General features: G+C 40.4%; 1 protein-coding gene and 1 long non-coding RNA gene across 2 annotated transcripts in view; both read left to right on the top strand.

Annotated features, from left to right (window-relative positions):
• The window catches only part of PJA2 (praja ring finger ubiquitin ligase 2), a 74,149-nt gene that overhangs the window by 36,045 nt on the left and 11,426 nt on the right, over window positions 1–26,678 (top strand). The gene's annotated exons all lie outside the window — the stretch shown is intronic.
• On the top strand, window positions 9,791–14,467 carry LOC129047082 (uncharacterized). The gene is made up of 2 exons (XR_008509041.1): window positions 9,791–10,123; window positions 12,573–14,467. It is a non-coding gene; the product is annotated as an uncharacterized LOC129047082 (long non-coding RNA).

The raw sequence follows: 26,678 nt of genomic DNA, 5'->3' as shown, positions 1-26,678 counted from the left end.
TTCACCCCTCAACACTGGAAATTCCTCCAGGGCCTGATTTCTGTAGCCCAGGCTACCTCCCGTTTTGGTGTCCCTCCTAAATTCCTTCATACTAGTGAGAAACAAGTCAAGAAATTCTTCTCCTCTGGTCTGTCTTCATGGTCTGGACTAGAAGGCTACCCTCGATGCTCTCCTGTATTTACCTGGACTGCTTGCAGTTGGCTGTGCGATTTTCCCAGCAAGCATCTATGTGGCTGAAGTCTTCTATTGGGATTGTGGCCTAAAAATGTGATTGTTCCTGCAGCTGAAGAAAGAGCTCTTCACCAACCTCCTCTCCTTGATCCGGTAATGTGTAGTAGACACCAACCTCAAGGTTTCTGTTGTGGGTGTAGTCTCTAATTTCCATAAGCTCCTGAGTTGCACATTGCTGTTCTTCAAAAACATCTTTGTGAAATCAATCTCATTTTTGGCATAGAGGAAAATTCCCTCAACTGTCTTTTTTGCTTGTCCTTTTTGAATAGTTTATAGCCATCAGTCACAGCACTCCAGTTGTACAATTCATCCCAGCAAGTTTCTGTAGTAGCAATCAGGTCATGGTTATGTCTCATCTTCTGGAAAGAGGTCGGTAATACCTGAACTTTTAATCTCTTTCACGAATATAGTGCTGGTCACAAATATGTGAGCCTTTGGAGGCTCTTACACCAACAACATTCAACCTATAGTACCTTTGTGTTTGCTCAAGCAGTTTTTCCATTTCCCTGTTGGATTTGTGAAACCTGTGGGATCTGAAGTAGCTTAAGTTGATTCCTCATTTTATTTATTTTCTCTATTTATTTTAATTCCTCACAATTATTTCCTCATTATATTTCTTTGGGTTTTTTTCTGCTTTATCACTTGTCTCTGGTCTTGCTTTGGAGTGAAAGTGTTCAGCTGAAGCTCTCACTATGGGCAGATTTTCATCTGCCTGAGCTCAACAGCTGTGGCTGTTTCAGAACTGTGCACCACTGTTCCTACTTTACAGCTTGGCCCTTAGTGAGCTGTTACTCTGGGGTTTATCTGACAGCCTTGGAGCCCCAGGATGCGATGCTGCTTTGGCCCTAGTGTTTTCCTTCAATTTTCATACTCTACATTGAAAATTATCTGCTACTGTCTTTCTGCATGGTGTCATTTCCCCTCAGAATACATTTCTGGGGCATCAGTGTTCTGGCTCACCTTTCCAGGCTTGAATTTATTGATCATCAGATTGACTTTAGAACACACTGAAAGTATTTTCTTTCTGCTGCTTTTAACATCTTCTCTTGAACTTTTTTGTGAGGTAGGTGATCAAACTTTTAGGGACAGCATTTAGGATCAGTTGTTAAATGTTTAGCTATTTCCAACATACTACCTTCTTGTTGTATTTTTAAAGATATAAAAATTCCTGTGTTCTTCAGTTTGTTTAAAGAATTGCAAGGTTGGGTTGCACAAAAAATAAGTATTGCAACAAAATAATTCTTCTGAGCATGAAGACGAGTATAGTTTTTGAGAGCTTTTTACTCCAGAGATGGTTTACCCATTTTAAATTAAAATGAAATTTTAAATTAATTAAATAATTTAAATTAAAATGAAATACATCTCGCTGGAGAAGGGAACTGGCTATAACTTGTTGACATGATGTTACAATATGATTTGATACTTGTGCCCTATTTTGCAAAGCACAGAATTTTTCCTAACTTTGGGGGATTTAATTTTTTTTTTTTTGTTGGCGCTAGTAAGGCCTACTGAGTGAGCCTTGGAACTCTTCTTTTTTTCTGTTTTTTTCATGTTTGTTTTTAGTTTTTTGGTGGGGTTTTTGTTTTTGTTTTGTTTGGTTTGTTGTTGTTGTTGTTTATAGAAATCTCCCCTGTTCGGGAATTAGTGCTTTACAGTTTGAATCCTAAAAGCTGTATTAATACTGTAGTGATGCTGCATGGCATGCCGCATAAATACTTTGGTGTATTCTCCCAAAATTCCAGTTTCTCTTACTTGAACACAACAGGGATAAAAGTGTGGCTTTCTTAGGCTTTTGGACAGAATTTGTCCAATACAGTGCTTCCTTTAGTCGATTTTTAGTTGTTAAAGATCAAGAAAATTTATTTCTATTGTAACCTCCCTATAAGATACCACTATTTCCACTGAACAAAATACACTGCTGTAGTTGGTAGGCTCATTCTTTCTCAGAAAGCCAAGGCAAAGACTGGAACAAATAAAATTCAGTTTTCTCCTTAAACACCTGGCTGCTCTTCTACCTTGAAAATACATTATTTTCTTTCCAGTTGCTTTTTGTTGAAACAGATGTAATGAGGTATTGTTGGACACTGAGGGTATACAAAGAGAGCCTTCTTTACACTGAGACTTGATTCATTATGGAGGAGGGCTCAATTACTGAATTGTAGAACAGCTGGCAAGGACTAGTAGATAAGGCTCCTTGTCTTGTGTTACAAGGAGACAAGTGGGCTGACAGTCATCTCTGCACAGTCTTTGGATGTACAGACCTGGTAATGAAAGCTTAAGCCTTTGTTTAAACCTTTTAAAGGTGTTCAGGAGCCCTGAGGTTCCCCTGACTTTTGCTATCGTGCCATTGAAATCCAGTGCAAACTAAGCCTGGTACTAGTCAAAGCCCAGGGAGTGCAAGGGTTCATCATAAGTTCATGCCACATTCCTTAAACGCAGTGTAAATAATAATTGAAAATAAAAGTTCTCTTCCCTAAGTTTGAAGCAAAGTTTTTCAGATGACTTTGGATGGAGAGAGAGGAGCATATATTGCTGAGAATATGATGTATTTGGGTTTTTGTATTTGGATGTAATTCACTCCAAAGAATATTTCCAGGTACATTATCTTTCTCTTTGAACTTACAATAGAATCATTCCTGAAAAGGCCCATTGTGGTTTAGTGAATTTAAGACTATTGCCATAAGGGATATATTTTAAAGCAGCAGCATCAGAGTTGTTTATTTCATAAAATGAATTTGTGCAACTGTAATAATCCTGCTCCACATTTTCCTTTTAATAGGACAATCTCTCTGTGGTGATGCATTAATGTGAGTGCTTCTGAATTGACTCAATGAATGCAGTAGGTATCCTGTTCTGAAAAATGCCAAAGATGGAAAAAGAAAAACAACCCTGACTCAGTAATTTCAGTTTTATTTTATCTGCACATTTTTACAATCCATGCTCTTTCCCCTGTATTTTTCCTTTTTTTTTTGGTGTCAGTGAGTGCTTTAGGATATGCATAATAGAAAACAGAAAAATATTTTAGTTATCTGCAGTCCTTTGGTCAATGTGGTACACACAGACAACTAAGATACATACTTATTTGAGTATTACAAGAGAAGTAATATCACTATGTGGAAAATAAGTCTTTTTATAGGTTATATATGTATTTCCAGATTTTATTGTCCTAAAATTCCACATAATTTTAATTTTTTTCCACACTGAAAAAAAATATATACACAAAGTCTCTGTGTATATAGACAATTACTGTGCTCTGAGCCATGCATGATAAATAATTACACACAAAACAACTAATAATGGTTATTAATGAGTAAGTATGAGGATTTAATGATGTATTGAGGCCAAAATGTAAAGGGCATGATTTTCATTTATACTACAGTTGCTTTGCCCTCCTGAGGCAAAAGAAAAGGCTCTGCAGAAGACGTAAAAGACAATTAGGTAAATAGGAAATAGGAAGGAGGATTAGTCTAGCTGGTTTCTTCACCTACCTTTAAATCACAGTAAAAACAGGTCCTTCTTTCAGTTGTGAAGCAGACTTGTCTTTAGCTTACCAGGCAGGAACCTTTGAGAATATGTCAAGGAAGTCAATGAAATTTAATGTGATGGTGAGAATTATGTTTTCCAAGGCAGGTTAGGTATTTTATGTCAGATTTTCTAATTGACACGAACCAAGGGCTACAATTTTATTGTTGTAAGTGCTACTGATTGGTGATAGTTAGGATCTTTCATAGCTTTGTATTAAGAAAACCTAAAGAGGAAATAAATTTCTTAATAGGATAGAAAAATCATTGGTGAAAGTATTTCTTTATTGTACATTGAGTACTATGCTAACATGTATGACCTGCTAATTTGGAAGATTGTCTATGTCAATGGGTAGAAGAGTTTCCCTGTGGATGAGTGGAATTCCCTCCGCTTACTAAAAGCAGAAACACAAAAAATTCTTTTCTAACACTGCTTTAATTCTGCAGTAGGAGGATGTCAACTGCACAGACACTGACACAGATTTGAAAATGCTTTTTGCATATTCCAGATATCCTTTTATAAGGTGTTAACTTGCTTTGCTAGTCAAGGAAGATGTTCTTGTCAGCAATACTGTAAATAGGTTCCTCTTAAGCTATTTTAGTGAAATGAATTGGAGCCTACATACTACACATGCCTTTGTCTTCTTTATTGTTTTAACTCCCAAGAGTTAAAGAGTCACAAGTCATGTAAGAAAGAAGTTTCGCTATAGAGATTAAAAATGTGATTTAGTCCCCATTATTTACATTAAAGCTTCATGAGACTGTGAGGCTTTTCTTCTGATATGAATAAATGAATGGACCAACAAAAAGCAAATCTAGCATTGCACACACAAATAAAAAAAATAGCCTGACTAAAGAGTTTGCTCCTAAATAGTGAGCTTTTAGGACATGAATGAATAGCACCATTTAAACAGAAGTGATGCAAGAGAACAAGGGATCCTCAGTATTTGTTACCTGCAGAGAGCCACAGTCCTTTAGTTATCTTTCTCCCTGTGACACAGCAAGTATCTTCCTTGGAGCTTTTGAAACAAATTTCTAGTTCATCGGGATTTTTGGTGAAGAAATGCCCTTTAGGTCCATTCACTTCATGCAGTCTTTCTTCTGAAAGTGGCCGGCAGGAAGGGGAGAAATGGGAGTAGAAAAAGTGTGTTCTTTCAAGTGAATCTAGGCAACCTACAGTATCAACCAAGACCAAATTCAGTTGTGAGTAGAGGGAAAGAAGCAAAAAACAAATGAGTGTGTGGCACCAAAATGCTTTTGGCAGCTCTATCCCACAGCAGAAAGCATGGAAGCTCCCGAGGCACTGCTGACTGGCCCACTGCACTCCTCTAGCTCTTCAGGAAATGTGGAGCCTGATCACTAAAATAGATTCAAAATCTCTTGGTCCAAATCTTACATGATCTGTGAGACAGGTTTTTTCTGACTGAGAGAAATAATTTGCATTTATTAGTGTCAGGGACACAGAAAGGATGCCTGTGTACCCTGCAGGTTAAAGGTGTGTTCATAAGACTTTATCTATTCAGATAAAGACCCTGCAGAAGGGTCTTCATCTGAAATTATCACTTCAGAGTGTGTCACTGTACACTCTCCTGCTCTGAATCAGTTATCATATCTAACTGAAAAAAAGAAACATCAGTTAATTTGTTGAGAAAAATTAATTTATGTTCTGTCACTGAAAATGATTTGATGAATGACAGTAATCAGAGGCATATATTGCTGCTACAGTCAGTGTGTGTTAGTGAGGAAGTATCTGAGGGTAGCATTTTCTCCTTCTATACACCTTCCAGTGAGAAGGTGTCTCTTTGTGGGCATAATTCAAGCACAGAGCACCAAGAGCAACCTCTGGATGTCTCATTTTCAAAATAAATACATATTGAAATTGCAACTTATATTCTAAACAATTATAGATGATTTTTATGTTTTAGGGTTTGTACTTGGGATGCCAGTACTTCTAGCAACTGTTCTTCTTCTGTCTTATGTTAGGCATGACATCATGCATGTGAGGGAGACAACTAAATTTTTTCCCAGCCACCTGCTGCATTTTGAAGTTATCAGCAAGGCAGTATTATTAGTTACCTTGCATTCTGGTTGCCTTGTTATGCTGTGAATTGGAGCACAATGGAGAGTGCAAGGTAGCCTCAACTCCTTTACAGTACCAGAACAGATGCACTCAGGGAATGTACTGCAATGCAGGGTAGCAGCATGTCAGAAAGACTTTAGACAATATTGCCTTAAAAAAAAAGGGGGGGGAGCATGTCAGGGCTGATCCAATTTTTCATAGTTTTTTTGCATAGTTTCAATGTTCATTGGATAATCATCTGAATACTGGGTTGATACCACAGGGCCAGACTGAAGTACAGTATCTGAATAAACTGTTTGGGTTTTTTTTTTTACATAATTACCTGCCTTCAAAACAGATCACAGCTATGTACAACATATGGTGGAATTTCTAGTTCACTTTAAAGCTCCAGAGATCAGTTAGAAATCCTTTCAGGCTTTTCATTATCCAAGTAAAAATATATATCAAATATTGATGAACTTCTTGAAGCACTGTGATCTGTCATTACATCATTTTAATTAAAAAACCCTAGTCTAAAAAATAAATATATACATTTTTATTGGCTACAGTTAAAACTGTTCTCATGCAGCTTTTTGCTATCATTCTTATGAATGCTATTTATGTCTTCCTGTATCACATAAATTAAGCTTTGATGAAGATCTAATTCTTCAAAATTCTTGCTGCTCTTTTCATGCATAAAATTCAAATGTATTTTCAGTTCCCAAATGCAAAACTCTGTTGCTGTTATATGACACACATCCTCATGCAGATGCAAATTAGTTTTTTACTTTCCTGAGGTAAAAAAGGAGTGAGAAAGCAAAAAAGTAGCTGAGCCTTTGTCTGTTTCCTTAAGTGAGTCTCTTGTCCTCTGTATGTGTGACAATTTGACATATGACGTGATGACTAATTTTGCAAAATTTCAGGAATATATCTTAGAATGGCAGAACTGGCTGAAAGATGTTGTGAAAGTTCAATTTGAAATTCTAAAATACATATTCATTGCAAAGATGCCTACAAGCCTGCAAGCATTTGCATTCCTTTCTGTGCTACTTAAAAAGCTAATGGAGGATAGTACTAGATGCTCAAGTGTTAATCTTTCAGCCTTTAAATATCTTTATTATGAGCTTTATTATGTTTTTTTAACCATGACCACTATCCTTTTTTTTGTCCTGAGCATCTGTGTAATACTACTGGGAAGTGATTTATAGTTCAAAGTAGGGAAGCAGAAGATTGAAAGCTGTCCCTCAGTAGCTAAATACAGACTGCAATGTGCAAGGGAAAATGAAAAGCTTGGTTATTTTCCAGAAATCTTAGTAGTGACGTCCTTTTCAGGCAATATTCCCACTGAAATCAGTGTACTAAATTAATATTAAATAGATTTAAATTTTTCTTCACAACTGTATTATTCAATGCAGAAGCATCTGAGTTCTTCTAAGAGCTTTTATTTACTATTACCTCAAGGCATATGGCATTTGTTTTCTTTAGCTATTCATAAAACTTTAGTTTGCGGCTTTTATAATTTTGACACAGTAAATTCTAGAGCACTTGATAAAGCATTAGGGATCATTGTAAGCAATGAAAAAAAAAAGAAAAGAAAAGAAAAACATTACATTTCCTAAATGCTTGTATAAAATAGTGTGGGATTACACAAAGCACTAGTAAGAACTGTGCAGCAGGAGTGTATGGTCTACTGGAGACTGAAATGTCAGCAAAATAAATGTATCTTAGATACAAATGGACAGTCTTTGCTTGGCAGCTGTCTCAGCATGATCAGATTACAAAGTGGTTGAGTGATCTCTGCAGAGCTTTCATAAGAGTTGCGAAGGAGGACAAGGCAGAGTCTTTATGGAGTTTGACAGGTAGCATTGCAGTGACACTTTTCTTCCAGAAGGCACCTTGGTGCTGGGGACAGGAGGCTCTCCGGCACTTCACACTATTGCAGTGTAAGCTATTGCTGCATTTTGTCTGGCCAAATATTGGATTTCAGAAGTCATAGTGTAGCCATAACTGTGCTAAATCCTGCAGAGAGGCTTAGACAAATTAGAGAGATAAGCAATCACCAGACATCTGGAGCTCAGTGAGGGAAAGTGCTGGATGCTGCACCTGCGATGGGCAACCCTGGATGTATGAACACACTGGGAAATGAGAAGTTGGAGAGCAGTGCTGTGGAAAGGGACCTGGAAGTCCTGGTTGGTGGTAAGTTGGATCTGAGTCAGCAGTGCCCTGGCAGCCAGGAGGGCCAGCCCTGTCCTGGGGACATGAAGCCCAGCATCACCAGCTGGGAAAGGGAGGGGATTGTCCCACTCTGCTCTGGGCAGGGATGGCCTCACCCGGAGTGTTGGGGGAAGTTTTGGGTACCATAACATAAGAAAAACATTGAGCTATCAGAGGGTGTCCAAAGGAAGGCAATGAAGACAGTGAAGGGCCTCGAGGCAAGCAGTATGAGAAAAGGCTGTGGGCACTTGGTTTGTTCAGCCTGGAGAAGAGGAGACTGAGGATGAAACTCACTGCAGTTACATCTTCCTTGTAAGGGGAAGAGGAGGGGCAGACATTGATCTCTTCTCTGTGGTGACCACTGACAGGACTCAAGTAAATAGCCTAAAGTTGAGTCAGAAGATGTTAAGATTAAATATCAGAAATAGGTTTTTTTCACCTAGAGAGTGAAAACATGCCTGTGCATATTTGGGCACTGAACAGGCTCCCCAGGGCAGCAGTCACAGCACCAAGCCTGCAGCATTTGGACAGTGCTGCACACATGGTATGCCGTAGGGATGTCCTGTGCAGGGCCGTGTCTTGGGGCATCCCCATGTCTTGGGGGATGGTCCTGTGCAGGGCCAGGGGTTGGATTCAATGATCCTTGTGGTTCCCTTCCAAATGAGGATATCCTGTGATTCTGTGATGCAATGAATCAGTGATTTTTGATTTTCCTCTAAGTCTAGGGCATACTTTTTTAAGGTGAGCTGCCAGAATTATGACTCCTGGTTTAGCGCCCCTAGCATACCTCTTTTCTTTGGTATCTGAAAGCAGGTGGTTTGTGCTGTGGTGTCCACAAAGGTGGTCTTTATTGCTCCATGTAGCCACTAGGAACTTAGAGTGCGCTATTTTGGGACAATACACTCATAACAGGTCATCACAGTATACTACTTGTATACTGTCCAAAAATCATGCCTCAAATATGTTTGAGAATCACTGAACTGACATCGACTGGAGGAGCCAAGGAAGGATTTATAGAGTGCAGTGTGGAAGGCCATATGCTCCTGGGTGCAGCCATAGGGTCATGATCTATGAGCAGAACATTCACCAGGTCCTTTGTAGCCCTTCTGTCTGTGCTGCTCTGCCAAGTGCTGCCTGTGCTGCAGTGTTCTCCAGGGTCAGTTGGAGGTGGCTCGCATGGAGTAACAGGGCTTTGCACTATTTCCAAATGTACAGAAGGAAGGAAGAGACTTTGCTCCCTGATGCTCAAAAAGGAATTTGGGCCAACAGACACTTGTGTAAATTCCAGTCAAGAAAACTTTTGCCCTTCCAAGAATTTTAAAAGTCAGAAAAGAGTATTTTTTTTTAATTTCAATATTATGTTGTAATAGCTGGAAGGACACAAACCCCATGTTGTTTAAGAAGTCATTAAATAGATGGGTTAGTGTTTATCATGTATTTAAAAATGAGTACATTTCTGTAATTTCAGCAATGTGATTTTAGAGTAACTAAATGCAATTTAGTACATTTTTACATCTCTTCATGTAGGTACACAGGAGAGAGCAGTAAAACATTGACATTAAGATGAGAGGGTGGAAGCTGATGGTTCATTCACTTAAATGTATACTTTTTTGGCAGATGGGGAAAGTGCTGTCCTCCAGCTATGCATCTTTCAGGTCTGTCAGGAATGGTTACAGTTTGGGTGGTCTCCATTTTGTTTTTGTGAAGGGATTTTGTGATGTGCTACTGCTGCTTCCGGATGGTATCATATATGAGGATGATGTAACACCACAACAAAACTTGAAATCTAAAGTGTTTCTGTCAGTTGTGCACTTAAAATATCTTCAGAACCAGAATATTTTTCTGTTTGCGTCTTCTTTGGCTGTAAGTCTATTTTCACACATTTTTTTTAGAATAGGACATTTGAGGTTAAAAGTTGTGATGTGGTTTTGAACAGAGCTGAATATAGTTATGGGTTGCTTTAGCACAGGCTCATGCAGATGTTTGTTTTTTTTATTTTTCAGTGCCAAAATTCAACAATTCATTTAAAAGCTGGTTGTTCTTTCTGCATCCCTGGATTTTTAGCTCCACCATTCACCTTCTAACACCCCAGAGAAAGGTAAAAGGCTGTGACAGTGATTGCTAGGGGAAAATACTAAGATTAGGGGTAAAAGAAATCTGATAATAAACTGTAGCACAGTTTCTCCTTGGCATGAGGCAATTTAGAAATAGTTCATGGAACTGAAAAGCATGATTGGATATAAATTTATCACATGCATTGGTATGTATTATATTTTGCATGTGACTGTAATATTCTGTTCATTGCATCTATGCCCATTTTTTCAGCATATTTGGAAGTGCTTTCCCACACAAAATGAAATAATTTGGTTTTAATACAGTGCAGATGAAAATACAAAATTTTTATTGTTTGGTTACTGGAAATTTATTGTTGACATTGGTCTGATTGGTCTTAAAAGAAGAATTTAGATAGATTCTTCTTATATTTGTAATTTTTTTTTTAATTGAACCAAATCCATGCATGTTTTAACTGCATTGATTTCAGTCTGGTTTTCCTAGTTTGCTTTGGCATATTAAGTCCAGGCAGTGCACTGTGTTTTTATACACTAGACAAATAGAACTCTGCAGGTCTAGGAGAGAAATCATACTATCCTTATCAGAAATAGTCCTGTGGTGAGCATCATCAAGAAAAGGAAAAAGGCACTGTGATGAAACCTGGAAAATATTTTGCTGCAAGCAATGAAAATGAAAGATAGAGAGCACATACCTATTACATCTCTTGTAATAGTGGCAGAAAGTTAAATACTTTCTAATAACCTTTTGGTCATTATCATGTTTCTGAGCACTCAAACGTGTATGAGGTGAAAATCTTTCTTTTTTGAGCGCAGGAAAAATGAAACACACAAGAGAGGAGGAACATGGGTATATTATTTGTCTTTCACTGTCCTCTAACCTTCCCATATTTCCACTATACTATATAGTGCATCAATTGTCAATATTGGGTTTCCTTAAAAGGTCACTGAAAATGCATTCTGGATTTGAAAAGTAGGTTGTATTAGCTTTAGATGGATGTATTATATTATTTTCAGAAATGGTAAGGAGGAAAAAAATATAATCTTCCTATTAATCCTCATGTGAAATATAGTATCCTCAGTTGTGGATAAGTGGGCAATCATCAGCCTAGTGCTGCCAAAAAGGCAGAGAGGAATGCATTGATTTAATCTGTTGGTTTGGAACGATTATTTTGGATTTTTCAGTTTCTCTTACTGTTTATTATTTTGGATTTTTCTCCAGTGAAGAACTGATTTCTTCCTCCATTATTCCTGTGCTGTGTTCAGTCATGAAATTTTTCAGAGGCCTCTTGTTTTCTCAACTTTTCCTCTATCCCCTCTTACACTGTCCATTTTTCTTTCCCAGCCACAACAACACATTTCTCTCCAAACAGCTCTCAGAAGAGCTGCCCCTTTAGCCTGTTCCTGGGGGAAGGAGGAGAGGAGGGGCTGGGTGCAGCTGTCCAGGGAGTGCTGCAGCACTCTGTGCCTGTCTGTTCCCTTCTATTCTGCTCCTGTCTACTCCTGTAAAGCAGAAGGGGGAGGCACAGGCAATGCTGCCAGCACCAGCAACAACGCTGGGGCTTCTGCCCAAAAAGAGACACCTGCAGACCTTGTTAAATTTCTGGGAACAGCTTGGTTGGACAGGTGACTCTTTAAATTTTTCTTACTCTGAAAATTATGTTGTAACCATGGTGTTTCAGTGGAGTGTTAAATCACTTCACAGTAAGAGATTTCTACATTTAAATGTCAAATCAAATGGCTCAATCCGCTGAGTGGCAGATGTATTTTAGTCAGCAGTGCTTTTATGAAAAAACACTCTTAGGATTGCTCTTCCTATCAAAGCTCCCAGCCTGAATCTGGGTGGGGGAGCCAGATGTCTTTAGCATAGAAAAGGGCTTCTGAGGGACTACAGGAGCTAGGGTGGCCCAGGCCAGGTGTGGGGATGAGCCCCTCAATGCCTGCCCCAGCATGAGAGCCAGTGAGCAGAGAGCAACACAACAAAACCTCCCCTTCAGGGCTAAAGAAAGGATGCAGTTCCTTGGGCCATGAGCAGCAGCTTAATCTTTGCTCCTGGATGTGTGAGCTGCAGCATGTGGCCCAGCTTTTGCCTGCCATTAATCAGCCTCTTGGTACTTCCTTGGATTGTGGGAGGGCACTTTTCTCACTTCTCCTCTGGGATGCTGGGCTGCCCACTGGGTGGAGAGCAGCAGCTTCCAGAGAGCATCCAGCTGTTGGGAGCCTGGGTGCCTGGCAGTCAGGCAGTTATTTTGGCTCTGAAATGGAGGAAATCAAGGAGAGAACAGAAAATAAAAAAACCTCTAAAACAATAAAACAAAAATAATAATTATATATATAACAAATGATAAAACCAAACACTGATACTTCATGGGGAAAAAATGAAGAAAGATGTCTGAGGTGAAAACAGAGACAGCTTTAATTATAACTGTGGTTATTTATTTATTTGATTTTTTGTTTGTTTATTGTCTTGTTTATTAGAGCACTGATCATCACAACTCCCCTCTCAGCACCAGGCAATGGCAGGGGTTGTGGGAGGAGGACTGCTGGTTTGGGAGTGAGAGCTAGTCTGCACCAACCCCCCACGCCAAACCAGGGGAGGGGATCTGCTGAGGTGCCTCAGCACTTCTGCTTGGTAAAATCATTCAGGCATGTACTCATGGGGTTTATGTGATAAATGTTTTCAATACAGTAGCACAAGGCTTTTTTTTCCTCTGGGGGAAAAATAAGGATTTTCTTCTGATTTTCTGTGCTTTTGTGCATCTTTCCTATTAGGTGCTCCTAGAAAAATAAACACAAATTAGCTTATAGTAAAACTATAATTTGCATATTTGTAAGATGTACATGAAGTGTTGTCTGGCAATAAGGAATGCCTTTTAAGCAGTAGCATTTTGAAAGGAGAGGGAACAATTGTAGCCCATCTTTTCTTCCTCATGGAGGTGGTCATGACACGAGGGTTGGCTTTTCTGAGGTTACCAGCACCTCTGGGGTAGATGGACCATCATCCTAATTATCAGCTGACAGACCTGCCACTTCCAGAGCCTCACACCTCTTGTGTAAAGGCACTGGAGGAGGTGAGGCAGATACCTGGAGAGGGTTCACCTGCCACCCTAAGCACAGATTTGCCTCTATTCTCTCCTTTACTGTAAGTTACTGCCTTCTCTGTGGTTGGGGGTGGGGCTGCAGGGTGTGGGATACAGGATCTTGAAGTTTTATTCTCACAGATGTTCCTATTTCTGTCTTAGGGTGGGAAGCGCATGGCTCCAGTAGCTTTTTCTCAGACTCCCTAATGTTCCTTAACCAGTCCACTTCCCTTCAAAGCTCTGCCATCATCTACTTGGTCACATTCCTCACACAGGTGTCCTCACTCTGCCTCGCTCAGCTTCTGTGGACTAGAGGTGCAATACATTAGCAACAACAAAACCAGCCATGCCTGAAAACAGTGACGAAGAACACTGTCCAGCACGGGACAACTTCTCACTGCAGAGGTCATACATGCCCTGAGCTCAACACTCAGTGCTGAGTCTCACCAGCTTTTTAATAGAAAATTATTGGCAGAGGAGGTTTCACAAAGTGTATTACAGCACAAACCACCATAATAAAGATCTTGTACAGTGTCAATGGGCTACAAATAAAAACCCTGGCGTGGGTTCCTTCCCTAACACATACACATACACACACACTAAACACACCTCAGTGTTACTGGACCTTACATTGAAATGAAAAAATGTTGTGTTATTTCTGCTTTAAGATTCAATACAGGTTAAGTGACTTGCTGCGTTCAGGCAGTTTCAGGTTTCTACAGAACTGTAAAACCATTTTGCTTTTAAAAACAAAACTAATCTAGGAACCTTGGGGTGGTTTTTTTTCTGGTTTGGTTTTTTTTTTTTTTTACTTCTTTTTTTCATTACAGTTTCATAACAAGTGCTGGAAAATAAACTCTTTTCTTCTTTCAATACTGAAGCTGCTGCTTAATGCTACTGTCCTCCATAATTTAACCTTAAAAACAATCAAAATTTTCTGCTGTAATTTCAGACACTTCATGCTCATCTGATCTCCAAGGACAGAAAACATGATTACTATTCAAGGAAAAAGAGTCCACTCCTATTTTAATTAGAAAGATGCTGTGTTTGTGCTGGAAATTACTTCAAAGTTTAAATTAAAGATGAAATTATTTCCTTTAATCAAAGTTATAAAACATTTATGTTATTAGTGTGAATACCTAAAAGGGATGATTTTTTTTTTTTTTTTTGCTTGTACCAAACCTTTGCTGAGAACTGGAATGTGGTTTTGTTCCTTATTACTTTTGGTTATTTACAGTATGTAACTCACAGGTCCTGTAACATGAGCTCTACATTAAAAACACCTCAATCTCATACCACTACTGGCTGGGAATTTCTACTTATTTTCTTTTTTAAACCTAATTTTGCAGAGGACTTTAGCTCTTGTCATTGTTTTTTTCCTTTCAAGGAGACACCTTGACACAGTATCTGACATAACATTGAGGTTTTGAGATCCTGAATATTTAGAGATTCTGTCCAGGCCAGAAAGTCTAGAGATGGCAGGTGCTGCAGGGGCAGCCCCACTGGGCCTCCAAGGAGGGCTCGGGAACGACAGCTCTTTTGCCTCATACATCAAGCTCCTTAGCAGCCACTGCAGTTCATTTTTCTCCACGTGCAAGTCTTCAGTCAGAAGTTGCTCCGTGCAATGACATGAGCTGTCACACAAACCTGGGCTCTGACTCAGATGGTGTCTGTGTCCCTGCAGTGATGACTCAGGCACCTGTCACTTCAGCTCTTGCCTCATCTGCCTTCCTCATTGCTCTTGCCTATAACCTAGCCCAGCCCTGAGTGTTTGGCAGCTTCCACTATTCCACTGACCACCTGCAAATTCCAGAGAAGCATCCTCTGTGCAGGAGGGAGTGAGACTTCACACCCCACATACCACAGGTCCAGCACAGCATGGCAAGTACTACATTTCTTACCAATATCTTGAAAAGTACAGGCAGTAATACCTTTACTTAGCAATTGCAAACCTCCTAGAAGGCTTCACATGCTTTTCTTTTACCAGTGATTAGCATGCTGTGGAAAGGTCGGGGGAAAACACTTCTGAAAAACTATCATTCCAGTTTCAAACAGAGGAGGACTGAGTCATGGGAGAAACCATCTCTCCAAGCCTATACACTGAATTGTGACAGAATCAGAATTAAAATATCCTGCTTTTATTCTTCTCAAGTGTTGCTGCTGCCTTTCATCTGTATCTTTTCTACTTTCTGCCCTGTTGCAGATTTTCTTGACTTTGTGTTTCTTGGTGGTGTTCTTTAAACCAATAATGCAAAACTGCTTCCTCCCTTCACTTATTGCCTCCAATTCTTTCAGGTCCCTTATCTCCCACCTCATATTAATTGATTCATTCTCCTCTCCAGAGTTTAGCACTATCAAAACTATGTTGCAGAGCCCCCTGTATGTTTTGGGCTGAAATTGTGACTTTTTAATAATTGCACATTTATTCTGATGAGAAAGCTAAAATACTTGAAAAGCTCAAGTAAGGTGATTAACTTATAAATAGATCTCCATTTCATCCTATCCAGGTTTTTGATGACACCATGAAGTCTCAGTAGATCATATTTTCTTCAGGCTGCTCAGAGAACCTGCGAGTAAGGATGCCTGTGAAAATGCTTTTGAAGGTGCTGGAATCTATCAGTGCTGGTCACTTTTAAAGCACCACCTTTTAAGGGCACAAGAACAGGCAATTCCAAAATGTTGGAAGTCAAGCAAATGAGGCAGAAGGCTGGCTTGGCTGAGCAGGGGTCTTTTGAAGCTAAAGCAAGAAAAAGGAAATGTGTGGCCAAAATCAGGAGACATGGGAGGGAAACAGAGATACTCCTGTAGAGGAGAAAATTAATGCAGCCAAAAATACTGGAGTTAAAGCTGCCAGAACTGTGGGGTACAGTTAAAAGAGCTTTTTTTATATATCTGAAGAGCAAAAGGCAGTGCTGAGGTAACATTACCCATCACAGGCTAAGGGTGGTCTCCTCCTGAACAGGGACAGAGACAAGGCAGAGGTGTTTAATGCTGTCCTTGCCTCTGTCTCCAACACTGCTGATGGGTTGGGGGGGTCCAAGTGCCCTGAGCTGGAGGACCACGACTGTGAGAGTGACAAACTCCCAGCTGGCCCTGAGCCTGTGCAGGTTCCATTGCTCTAGCTGGATCCCTGCAAAACCATGGGGCTTGATGGGATTCGTCTGAGAATACTCAAAGAGCTGCTGATGTCATCATGAGCCTCTCTCAATGATTTTTGAACATTGCTGGGAACCCACAGAAGTCTGAGTTGATTGGAAACTGGTGAACATTGTCCCAGTTTTCAAGAAGGGCAAGAAGCATGACCCAGGAAATGCAGGCCTATCAGTCACAGATTCAGTAGTGTCCTGGTAAAATTATGGAGGAAATTATTCCTGAAGGTATTGAAAAATGACTGAAGGACAATGCAGCTCTTGGCCACAGCCAGCACGGCTTCATAAGGGGAAAGTTCTGCTTGTCGCACCTGATTTAATTTTGTGACAAAGTAACCCACCTATGGAGATCAAGGGAAACCATGCAGTTTTGATGCAGTCTTTTGATTTCATCAGAGATTTCAATACTGTCTCTTCCAGGACCCTTCTGGTCAAAACACCCAGAACACAAAAAAACCCAGCCCACAGCTGGATAAACAGATCAACTGATGGTGAGTAACTGGCTCATGGGTCAGGCACAAAAGGTGACAGTGAATGGAGTGAAATCACACTGGTGACCTGTAACTAGTGGGATTTCTCAGGGCTCCATCCTCATCCCTGTGCTCTTCAAATCTTCATAAACAACTTAGACACAGGATTCAAAGGTAAATTAAAGATTGCTCCCATTCAATTGGGAGATGCTGAAAAGAGGCTGGAAAGCAGGGCAGAAACAGACCTGGGAATCCTGGTCAATGGTCAGTTGTATCTCAGTCAGCAGTGCCCTGGCAGCCAGGAGGGTCAGTCCTGTCCTGGGGGCATCAGGCCCAGCATCACCAGCTGGGCAAGGGAGGGGATTGTCCCACTCTGCTCTGGGGCAGCCTCATGTAAGGTGGGGGGGGGCAGTTTTGGGTACCACAATGTAAGATATAAAGATATTAGACAATGTCTAAAGGAGGGCCATGAGGATGGTATAGGGCCTGGAGGGGAAGCCATACAAGGAGAGGATGAGTGCACTTGATCTGTTCAGCCTGGAGAAAAGGAGACTGAGTTACATTGCAGTTACAACTTCCCTGTGAGGGAAGAGGAGGGGCAGACCCTGATCTCTTTGTGGTGACCAGTGACAAGACCCAAGGGAATGGGTTTTGTCCCCTAAAGTTGAGTCAGGGGAGGTTTGGGCTAACTATCAGGAAAATTGTTTTCATCCAGAGGTTGTCTGGGCACTGGAACAGGCTCTCCTGGGCAGTGGTCACAGCACCAGGCCTGACAGAGTACACAAAGTGTTTGGACAATGCTCTCAGACATATGGTGGGACTCTTGGGCATGGTGCCATGTGGGGCCAGGAGTTGCATTTGATGATCTTTGTGGGTCCCTTCCAGCTCAGAATATTCTATGATTGCATGATATTTTTTCTATGTTTTCTTTTCCAAGCTAGAGATGCTCTATTTCAAATGTTTTTGAACTGCTTTGTAGCTCTTTTTTTTTTACATACTTCTAAATTATTTTAAAGAAGCAAAAATCTAGTGATACCACTTAAATGTTAGTTTGGACCTCTTGACCAGGTAGTGAAATTTTGTAAGACATAGTGCCGGCTTTTACACTGATAATGTAGGACACTACATCCTCTCTAAAGCTTTCTGCTCACATCAGTCCCAGGCTGCACAGAATGAAATTGCAGGCCCAGAAACAAACTACCCAAGGACTTTTAAATTCAGAGTGGTGCAATTGTTGAAATATTGAGAGGTAATGTAATCTGTCTTGTTTTCAAAACTTGTGTGTGACTGATCAGCCTCTGTATGCCTTGTTCCACTAATGTCCTTGTCTAAAATCACAATGCTCTAAATGACCCTGGTGGGCATGGCAGTGAGTGCTAAAGCTGTACCTCATGGTTCTTGTTAGTTTACATTTTGATCAAGTGTGAGTAATATGTGACCTAAAGCTAACTAAACGTATTGTTTCTCACAGGTCCACCTGAGTCACTGAAATGTGTCTGCATGTCTCAGGATACCAAACCTGTGACTTGAAATAGAGGTTATTGATTATTGCTTTGGAAAAAGTAGCCAGAGGCAATTAATGAGACATCATATAACTTCTAAACTAAATGATGGCTGTACATGATAATTTTCAGCTGAGTTGTTGGCAACTTATTAGAAAAAACTTTGAGATAACATAAAGCGTGTAGGATTTACTTATCTGAATTTGTTTCTAATGCTGTCCTTCAGCCTAAGAACAACATACTGGTTTCAGGAAGAAGGGATTTTATCAGAAGTAAAATGGTAAATTTGTCTTGCAATTTGTTTTTTTAAGGTGGCTTTGAGGTGTTTTTGAGGATATGGATCCTCTTGTCTAAGCCCTGTAATACCCTTGCCTTGAACAATGTATGAGCCATCTGCTACAGTGACAGCATCCCTTTATCTTTTGGGTAATCATGCTGAGATTGATGCTTGTACTGAACAAGGAAATCTGTGGGTTTTCTCAATATTTGGTTTTGTGTGAGGAATGGAAGCAGAAGGTGGTCCTTGCACTTGTAATAAGCACAATTGAATCCTACAAGGGCAGTGAATAATCCTGCTATCTTAGTCTGATCTCCTCTTCTTCACCCAAAACCAAAATGAAACCCAAAACAAAACTAAGCTTTCACCAAAGTTGACCCAAATTTAGGCTTTGGTGATAGATATTATTGTCCTCTACTTTGTACAGCCCACAATGCTGTAAGGTGCTTTTCTTTTAATGTACTGACTGGCACACTCACTGCATAGTTTAAGTCTTGGAATATGCATACAGAGGTTGTTTTCCATAACAAAACAGTGATAATGCCTTCATATAGTGGAATTTTTTTGTTTTCCCCAGCATTCCAGTTAGCATCAAAATTTTATCAAAAAGTTCAACGATTAAAGTTAAACTACATGCAGGCAGCTGTGATATTGTTAGTTATTGCAGGCTCCCTGGGGGTGATGTTTAGCACAGAAATCCTTCTGTGCAGCCTCCCTGTGCAGTGATCTCCAACAGACCCCCTGTTTGCTCTGACTAATGGCAGACTAGCCTTCATTTGAGGACAAGCTGATAAAAGCAATTTTTAAGAGGCAAAGAAAAAAAAAAGAGCTGCTGAGTTACTTGATACAAGGAATTCCTGAACTGTTGTTGCAAACCCTCCTTAGAAATAGTGCTTGAAATCCTAAATCAACACTTCTGACCTGTTGTTGGATGATGCAAATGCAGGAAAAAGGCTGTTTTACTATTCCTTTACAATCTAGGATCAACGGAAAACAAAAGCAGAGGACATCCATCACAGTCAGAGAAACCAGTGCTACTTTTGGAGGAGGAGAAAAACTGCATTAATTTTTTTCTAAACACCCTGTGGAGCACATTTGTCATATATCTGTATCAAAGAATGGTATAAAGAGACAATACAGAAAAGCATGTCAATTCACTAACTCAGCCTTGCCCTCAGATAAATGGTTGCTTACATACTTTTAGCCATATCTCCTAAAAATGCAACTACAACTTTTAAAACAGGGTATTGACCTCTAGCAAGAGCAAAATATGCTGCCTTTCCTTAATACTTTTGTCCTGCTGTAACAGCAGTAGTGCTGTTGTGGCTAGAGCAAGGGACAGCAAAGACCTAGGACAGCAAAACTTCGTCAAAGCAGACAGTGATAAATGTCCTTGCAAGGTACATCTCTCCTTCAGAGTGGTACTACAGACACTGAGAAAGTAGTATCACTGTATGATACACAGATAATATTTATTATTGACAAAGTTAAGAGGTTGTGTTTCCAGGCCTAAAATTTACCTCTTCCAGCCCTCTAATTTCCCATGTCTTCTCTTGGTTTTATCCTTTGCTGTGTCCAAAACAGGCAGCTCCTCTTCCAAGTGAACTAGTGGTATATTATGCTTTTTGATCTTCCTTCTTATTTTGCACTTTAAAATCTTAATGTTCCTTAATCCTCCATAGGATTGCTCATTTTGCTGCAGAGCGAAAAATTTAAGCTGGTTGTTAAGTGGAGTTGGAATGCTGCTTCTTACACAGAAAACAACTGGCAGAGAAATTCAGTTTCAGTAAGAATTTGTGCTGCAGTTGGGAGGACCTCTGCTACCTGATTAAAAAGCAGTGGGTTTTTCCAGGATGCTCCTGTGTATTTCTGAGGAAGAATGGGTACCTTTGTCTGCAGTTTATAGCAGAGTGAGGGATGCTGTAGATTTCAGGAAGGGATGAAGATTTTTCTTGGAACACTGTGTTGGATACCAAGGATCGCACCTCTAGTTGTTTGGTTTGGTTTTCAAGCAAGCAAAATTTCTTAAGAGATAGTTCTGTGTTTAGTACAGTGCAATGTGTTTTATCCCTGGTGGAAGGTGGAAATGTGGAAAGGCATGGGTAGGAAAGAGAACATTGAGGGATAACTGGCAAATATCTTTGTCAACCAGAAGGGAAACAGTTTGATGCATGAAGTATTATTGATGATTTTCAAAAGCAAGGACATGAGAACCAAACTTTTGTGGGTTTGAGGCCAGAGTTGCCCTAAGAATGCTGCAGGAGCGGGGAGACATGAAGTATGCTCTGGAAAACTTGTGGTGGACTGTGGAAAACAGGTGGGAGCAATTCAAGCATAGCAGGGGATGTTTTTCCTTGGTTCAAATACAGAGAGAAAAAAAATCAACTTCCATGTTCCTTCTTCACAAAAACCAGACCTTTAGTAGGTCAGTTAGACTGTATTTACTGTAACATTGATTTCCAGTCTTTTCTTCCTGGAATTACTGTCTCATGTTCTTGCAAGGATCATCCCAAAGAACTAATGAAGTTGGAACAAAATTTATTTCAGCCTACTTATGCTAGGAATTAGATAACTTCTAATGTATGCAGCTTTCTTTTTTTTTTTTTTTAATGTGTGGGATATTTTTTTCTTCCTATTTCAATTCCCAGTGCTAATGCCCCACTGTTCTGGACAGTGTTTGCATGTAGCTGGAGCCTTCTCAGTGACAACATAAGCTAAGCTGTGCTGGAGCAAACAAGGTGTTGAGGGTCCCAGTCAGAACACTGACATGGGAGAAATTAATGTAAAAACAGTGCTAAGAGCACACAACTTTTCTATAACCAGGGCAACCCTAGCATCCACTTTTAAGTGCATCCCTGCTATTTACCAAGGGTGCAGAACATCTGACAGCCACCTTATTTCACATTTAAAAATTAACTTCAGCAGTTCAAGAGTGTTTTGTTTTGGTTTGGTTTGCTCCTTTTGAATTTCATCTATCATTCTGCAGGGTTTGCTGATCCTTTTCATTGGCTACTCAGACTTTTCCCAAAGACTTATTGGCTTGAAATGTTCTTTGCTCCCTCACTGCCTAAAACTGTCTCACAGTCTTTCCTGGAAATCTGTTAACTATAAAGCTGTTTAATTCCACAGCTCCTGGAGGCTTTGGGCCCCTGTGTTATGCACTGGATGCATTTAAATTTCAGCGGGGATGTTCAGTTCAGTATTAACTAGCTTTGTCTCATCCTGCAGTCACTGGACTGTGAATTTTGCTTGCAATATACCTCCATAACAGTGACTACAGTGAAGTTTTTGTCCCTCATTCCCCATCTGAATTTGGCTCATTGTTTCCTCCTCCTTAGTTTTTTTCCCCTAGCTCTTTGAACTTCCCTTCTATTTTTTGGCCTCCGTGGTTTATTTGCTCTGCCTTTGGTTTCCCCCTTGCTTTCTCATTGATTAGGCTTAGTCTCTATTATGAGGTTCACTTCTCTGAGAAAGGAGGCAAGAGATTTGGGACTGTAGAAAGGGAGTTTTACATTGGTTTGCATCCTCGACCTGGTTCTGCACATGCAGCATACTCCTCTTCCCAGCAGAGATGAGGAAATCCAGAGCTGTGGCAGCTCTTCTCCTTGTTGCTGTGTGGCCATAAGGTGGCTGATATGGGGATCTGTCTTCTGCAATTCCCAAATCATACAGAAACACTTCCTTCAGAGTGCCCAGGAAAGGTTATAAGAGCAGGAACATGTCTTGGATTGGAGAGAGAAGTGACAGATCTCTTAGGGTAGGCTTTTTTTCAGTCTCTGCACTCTTTTCCCTCCCAACAGAAATGCAAAAATTCTGGCCTTTTTAACCCAAAGAGAAAAAAAAGCAATTAAAAGGTGTGAATCTAATTATTGCCTTAGCTTAGAGTGAGTTTCTACAGGGAATGAAACTAACCTGGCAACAACTGAGATTATATGATTTGCATAGGACAAAATCATTGCTGCTTTGAGTTTTGGAGGAGCTGACAGCATGTTTTTCTAGACTGTATGTGCTTCTCCAGTTTTGCAAATTGACCTTTTAGATTAGTCAACAGTGACTCATGATAATTTGCACTTTGAAGGGTGGCATTTTATGCAGACCACTTATCCTTTTTTTCTTTCCCTAAATTATTTGTCATTATGGCCATAGACTGAGCAAAGGTTGGGTGAATACAGTCATTTAATACATTCCAGACAATTTCTATTTTACAATGCAAGAAACTAGAATGTCCATGTTCCTTCCCCTCTCTTTCTTGCTTGTATTGGCTGTTATATTGCCTCTTGCATGCTATAACAAAAGTCCAAGTAAAACCAGAGCTCCACATTTGTTAGCCAGACAGGTCTGTAGATGCTGCTTTGCAGGCAGTGTTGCAGAGGGACCTTTAGGTGTAGCTGGGAAAGGTGGTTGTGCAGCTCCCTGTAGTTCAGAGGAGGTTTCCTTTTTCTCAAGGTTTTGTAGTGTGGAATGCAATGATAGCAAACCTTCTTGAGGCTTTTGCATGTTTCATTGTTTTCTTCTTTCAAAACTTAGGTGCTCTTTCAAAACTGGAAGGGAGATGTTACCAAGTATGCAAAGTGCAGTCATGCAGTACCCTGAAATACTATTCCATTTTGCTGTAAGTTTTGTGCCATGATGAGGAAGAAGACTGGTTGGTGAAAGAGAAACATCGCAGAAACCCCCACTTTTACTCTTATCTTTCTCCAATCTTTTCACTGGACAATATCTGTCCCTGAAAAGCAACAGGGCTCTTGCCCTGAACCTTCTCCGTTTCAAAATGTCTGAAAGGGCCTTTAGTGTGTAAGATCTGTTTCAATCTGTTGTTACATGAGCTCTGCAGTAACATAAAATAATACTTTTTTCAGGAAAAAGACGTAATGTAAAAGGAAAAAGGTTAGTTGATGAAACACAAAAGAATAAGGCAGGAGTGCAGACTCACTGGCTGGCTCTTCTGTATCCATTTAACCTGTGGAAGGGGGATTGGTTGGATGCTCAGCTGGACTCTCAAGAGAAGACACCTCAGGCTCCCTGTGAAACACATTAGGTAAGGGCTTGCTCTCTATCGTATCCATCACTGCAGCTCCACACATTGACACAGCTTTCAGGGAGCAGATGTTCAAGACACCCCAAGCCATTTATTCCCACAGCCTGCACAATGTGCATACTGCAGAAATGTCTTAATAGATAAGATAATAGATAATGTGGGAGCTTCAACTACTGTTAAAATACTTTAAACTGCTGTTCAACTACTGTTCTCTGGTGTTCTTAAGTGGTGGTTTAATGATGCTGGATCAAACCCTGAAGGGAAACTGGCCAGGGTTGGAGGAAAAGGACTTTATGACATGGAAGACAATACCAGCACAAAAAATGAGAGGATGAATTGCAGAATAGGTAAGAAGCACCTTCTGATCTGCACAGAAGGTTCAAAAACAAGTTTCCAGGATGAATAGTGGGGTATTTAAGAGCATTTATTTTGTAAGACAGATCTTGAGCAGTTTATGACTCAAACTGATGTTTCATGTATGTGGGTGCTGGAAGTCAGGATTTTTTTCTTCTTTTTTCTTTCAGTGCAAAGGTATTAAGACTCATGTGCCCTTTTAAAATTTCCTAACTATGCACACAATATTTTGTTGGAGGTGTTGTTGCAGTTAATATTGGACTCGATTATAGTGCAGGTGTATGTTTCATGATGTTGTTGATGGATGTCTCCTAATTGTGCAGGATGGGAAACCATGAATATAAGGACATGACGATTTTCATAATGAATGACTAAACACTGTAAGAAGTGCTTGAATAAATACTCAGAAAGAATTTTAATACCTTATCCATGGTAGCAGGAGCAACAGAAGAGGAAGGAAAGAGAGACCATACTTACTGTGGTTTGGGTGCTATTTTTTATTTTAACATGGTTTTTTCAGTAGATTCTCTTTACTCTCAGAAGAGTAGAATTGATTTTTCAATGTGGTTATGGGGCATCTGAGAGCTTTTAAATGATGCTGAACAAGGGAGAGTTGTGAAAATTGACTCTTGCTGATGGTATCCACATCCCTTTAAAAAATACAATTAAAACTTCTGTGTCTTTCAGGTACTTGTCTAAGTCCACATGTTTGTGGGAAGGAAGGGGGTTCCTGTTTGCAAGGAAAATGTTTTGCAGTAATTGGTGGGTGCAAGGTGTACAGAGGTGTCCTGTGGGGAGTTACGTGGGTAGTGACAAATCAACAGCCTTGAAAGGTCCTTGACAAATCAATGCCATGGCTTGAATGGGATCTAAGAGAAACATGTCTTTCCAGTCTTGAAACCTGAGTCTGAAGGCTACAGAAGCCTTGAAATAACTTTCCATCATCAGCCAGGCCAATTCCAGTTACAGCAAGGGACAGTCAGAGGAACCTGGAGATGGAAGACCACTCAGCTACCAGATACACTGAGTTTGAATGTTCTGCCTAATACAAAGCAGAACATTTGTGGTGTAAATGAGCCTTCCATGACCCTCCTGACCTCAGCAGCTTCATCAGCACCAGCAGCAGTGAGAGACACTGACTGAGGCAGCCTGGCTGGGATCCCTGCTAAGGGCACTGCTTTCCCCAGAGCCAGCTTGGTGACAGCATGACTGGAGGGCCCACCCAAAACCTCCTTAATTCCTGGATGCTACCACATGTGAAGGTGATACAAAACTTCCTAAATTCAGAAGCAATCTAACCTTACCAGCATCTTTTGTGGAAGAGTTGTGTCTTTAGCTTACAGCTTCAGAGGATGAATGCTATTTTCAGAGGGGGAACTACTCCATATTTGAACTACTCCATGTGGATTTAATCGTGTCATAGTAGTGATAGCAGAACCATACCTTTTCTCCCCTCTGACTCTTTCGTAAAGCATCTCTGAAGCAAAGCTTACAAAGAAAGAAAAATAAAGTGCTTAGCTTTGATCTTCATGAACAAGAAATAGGCAAGACACCTAGAATACTTTCAGTAAAACTTCTTCCTGGTTATGTTTGCTTTTCTATAAGCGCTTCGCTCTTCTTTCCCTCAAAGAAAGCGTTCTTTGAGGCCGCATTTTACTGCAGCTGATGTTGGATTTCTGTAAAATTCCTACCTGCATGTTTTTACGCATGAGTGAGGGGTGTGCAATGAAGGGTGATGGATGAAGCCAAGGGACCATCTGGAGAGCAGCTGTCACCTCCGTGCTCTGAGCCAGGGTGGCCCTGATGGCCAGAGCTGGCTGCTCACTGCACCCACCTGCACCAAGGGCTGGCCTCTCCTCCACAGGCCCTGGACAGGGGGTTGAATAGGGGAAGGCTGAGTCCCTTTCCCAGGACAACCCTGCCTCGATTCAGTGTGTGCTGCTCGCCCAGCGGCATCACCCTTTGGCTGCACAGCGACACTAACAGTTCATGCCTGGCTTAATTAAGGCAAAACCTACAAATTTACATGGAAGATAGCATTTCTTTATTTTTCTCAACCTATATTATTGCACTCTCTTTTTCCCATCTGTGCTCAGTATCACTGAAGCACAGTCCTGTCATCTGAGCTTGACTTAAAATGTTAGCATTTGAACAGGAGGGAATTAGAGAAGCTCTGCCCCCTGCTCACCTCTAATAATAATTTGCTCTACAAGTATGTATGGATACGTAGTAAGATGACACCTGTGTCTTGTAGGAATGGATTTCTCGCAAACAGAAATAATCAGCTATTGCATGGCTCAAGCACTGTAGCAGAGATTGAAAGAGGAGTTTCAGAATAAATATATATATATAATAAAGAAATTGAGAGATTGAAGTGAAATCTCATTTTTTGAGAATAGTGCCTGTGTTTTGGAAAAGAAAAATAGACAGAAATCGTTGTGCTTTGAAGTTTGACCAAACTTTTCTGCTGAACTTTCATGTATTTTCTGACACTATGACAAGCAAGGAGTCAGCTAAGATGAGGAGGATTAATGGAAGCAGGTGGGACATCCACTGTAATGTTGCATGGATGATTCCAGACTTGTTCTGTTGCAGGCTTTGAGCAGGGGTGATCTTCGGGGGCCTGTGCTCTGTAACCCCACCCCACCTACCCTCAGGAAATTTAATTGCCTTCCTTTTCTGCTGGAGCAGTGACAGGGCTCACACCCAGCAAT

The sequence above is a fragment of the Molothrus ater genome (assembly GCF_012460135.2).
Source record: "Molothrus ater isolate BHLD 08-10-18 breed brown headed cowbird chromosome Z unlocalized genomic scaffold, BPBGC_Mater_1.1 matZ_random_MA35, whole genome shotgun sequence".
NCBI classification, from domain to species: Eukaryota; Metazoa; Chordata; class Aves; order Passeriformes; family Icteridae; genus Molothrus; species Molothrus ater.
Note: the sequence above shows the minus strand (reverse complement) of the source record. Positions and strands in the feature narration are given on the sequence as shown.